This window comes from Teleopsis dalmanni, chromosome 1, assembly GCF_002237135.1.
Source record: "Teleopsis dalmanni isolate 2A chromosome 1, ASM223713v2, whole genome shotgun sequence".
In the NCBI taxonomy this organism is placed as follows: domain Eukaryota; kingdom Metazoa; phylum Arthropoda; class Insecta; order Diptera; family Diopsidae; genus Teleopsis; species Teleopsis dalmanni.
The window spans coordinates 71,558,242-71,561,612 of NC_051846.1; positions in this window are offsets into that span (position 1 = coordinate 71,558,242).

Sequence of the window (3,371 nt, forward strand, 5' to 3'; positions counted from 1 at the left end):
TTATTTGTTTTACTTTGAAAGTACACTCGTACAAAAAATATATATAGAAACATAGAAATTCACTACACTTGAGGACAAGCAACTACCGGTTGGAGCTTTTAAAGTTTAGAGTTGATTCTTTTGTTAATTCTTTTTTTACTTATTGTTCGTGAAATCTTGTTGAGAGTGGGTGATATTTTTCTTTTATTTACATATAAATATTTAAATTAAAAAAATTTTATTCCTACAAATATTCCTACAAATTAACAATCATTATTATATTATTATATCATTATTATTATATTATTATTATATTAACAATACATTATTATACAAACTAAATATAACTACCTCCATCACTCTGACTACCATATGCTCCCAAGCTTGCCGAAGTGAAAGTGTATTTAGCATCACAAGCTGCTATTAGTACGATGCTAAAAAATTTTTTATAATTAAAAAATTGGGAACCTGATCCCCGAGGACATTTAATAGCAACATGCTTGCCATCAATTGCACCAACACAATTTGGAATGTTCCATGTTTGCCAAAAATCTGATGCAATATGCCGATATTGCTCTTCTGTAGGTTCACTTAAATATATTGGTGATAGTAGTTGCCAAATAATATCACACATTTCCAACACGGTGTTTCTAACTGTTGTAACGACCCAATTTTTCCCTGCACAAAAATTAGGGTTACATAATACCATGCTGCCCTAACGTATTTGTGCAAATAATAATTATAACAATGAAAATTGTAAACAGCCAAAAACAATGCTGCACAGAAAGACTTAAAAAAATATAAGCAGGGGCAAAAATTGTAAACAGCCAAAAACAATGCTGTACAGAAAGACTTAAAAAAATATAAGCAGGGGCAAAAATTGTAAACAGCCAAAAACAATGCTGCACTGAAAGACTTAAAGAAAAAATATAAGCATGGGTAAAAATTGTAAACATGCAAAAACAATGTTTACACATAAAAAAAAATGCAAACTTGGTGATAGCGGAATTTAAAGCGTCACCAAGAACAAATAAAAGGCGATGTTTTCCTGAAATCGCTCTCTTTTTCGGTTTAGTTGTGATCAACGTTGGACGGCTCAGTTTTGGACCTGGCGACCGAGGAAAATTTATGGTAGACAGCAAGTCACTGGTGGGATTCTAGAACGTGTGCACAGAGCATACGACAGGTAAGGTGTATCGTACCGGTCTGGGAGCTTTAAAAGTTGTCAGATGAAGGATGTACATGGAAGGCTTCTAAAAGTACTCCATGGACATCCTGCACAAAAGGTACGACTTTACACCTGCGTGTAGTATGGCCCTCAAGGAAACACTGGGAAAAATCATTACAAGGTAACCAATACTGCTGATTAAACTAAAAAAAAAAAAACGGTAAGCATTTTTATCTTGTGCAGTACAAATATATAGGTATTACTTCGAAATCTAACTTGTGTTTATAATAATATCGCTAACGATTTGAAAGCCTAACTTGCGTGTACAAATATAACTACGGCTGAAATCCAGACTTCGTGGATGTATTACTTCGAAATCTAACTTGTGTTTATAATAATATCGCTAACGCTTGGAAAGCCTAACTTGCGTGTACAAATATAACTACGGCTGAAATCCAGACTTCGTGGATGTATTACTTCGAAATTTAACTTGTGTTTATAATTATATCGCTATCGCTTTGAAAGCCTGACTTGCGTGTACAAATATAACTACGGCTGAAATCCAGACTTCGTGGATGTATTACTTCGAAATCTAACTTGTGTTTATAATAATATCGCTAACGCTTTGAAAGCCTGACTTGCGTGTACAAATATAACTACGGCTGAAATCCAGACTTCGTGGATGTATTACTTCGAAATCTAACTTGTGTTTATAATAATATCGCTATCGCTTTGAAAGCCTGACTTGCGTGTACAAATATAGCTACGGCTGGAATCCAGACTTCGTGGCTGTATTACTTCGAAATCTAACTTGTGTTTATAATAATATCGCTATCGCTTTGAAAGCCCGACTTGCGTGTACAAATATAGCTACGGCTGGAACCCAGACTTCGTAGCTGTATTACTTCGAAATCTAACTTGTGTTTATAATAATATCGCTATCGCTTTGAAAGCCCGACTTGCGTGTACAAATATAGCTACGGCTGGAACCCAGACTTCGTAGCTGTATTACTTCGAAATCTAACTTGTGTTTATAATAATATCGCTATCGCTTTGAAAGCCCGACTTGCGTGTACAAATATAGCTACGGCTGGAACCCAGACTTCGTGGCTGTATTACTTCGAAATCTAACTTGTGTTTATAATAATATCGCTATCGCTTTGAAAGCCTGACTTGCGTGTACAAATATAGCTACGGCTGAAATCCAGACTTTGTGGCTGTATTACTTCGAAATCTAACTTGTGTTTATAATAATATCGCTAACGCTTTGAAAGCCTAACTTGCGTGTACAAATATAACTACGGCTGAAATCCAGACTTTGTGGATGTATTACTTCGAAATCTAACTTGCGTATATAATAATATCGCTAACGCTTTGAAAGCCTAACTTGCGTGTACAAATATAACTACGGCTGAAATCCAGACTTCGTGGATATATTACTTCGAAATTTAACTTGTGTTTATAACTATATCGCTATCGCTTTGAAAGCCTGACTTGCGTGTACAAATATAACTACGGCTGAAATCCAGACTTCGTGGATGTATTACTTCGAAATCTAACTTGTGTTTATAATAATATCGCTATCGCTTTGAAAGCCTGACTTGCGTGTACAAATATAACTACGGCTGAAATCCAGACTTCGTGGATGTATTACTTCGAAATCTAACTTGTGTTTATAATAATATCGCTAACGCTTTGAAAGCCTAACTTGCGTGTAAAAATATAGCTACGGCTGAAATCCAGACTTCGTGGATGTATTACTTCGAAATTTATCTTGTGTTTATAACTATATCGCTATCGCTTTGAAAGCCTGACTTGCGTGTACAAATATAACTACGGCTGAAATCCAGACTTCGTGGATGTATTACTTCGAAATTTAAATGGTGTTTATAACTATATCGCTATCGCTTTGAAAGCCTGACTTGCGTGTACAAATATAACTACGGCTGAAATCCAGACTTCGTGGATGTATTACTTCGAAATCTAACTTGTGTTTATAATAATATCGCTAACGCTTTGAAAGCCTAACTTGCGTGTACAAATATAACTACGGCTCAAATCCAGACTTCGTGGATGTATTACTTCGAAATCTAACTTGTGTTTATAATTATATCGCTATCGCTTTGAGATTGTATCTATAAATATAAACAATTGTATATTATAGCTTGTAAGTTATCGCCAATTTAGGAAATTAAATAGAATAAAGAAATTATTTGAATTGAAG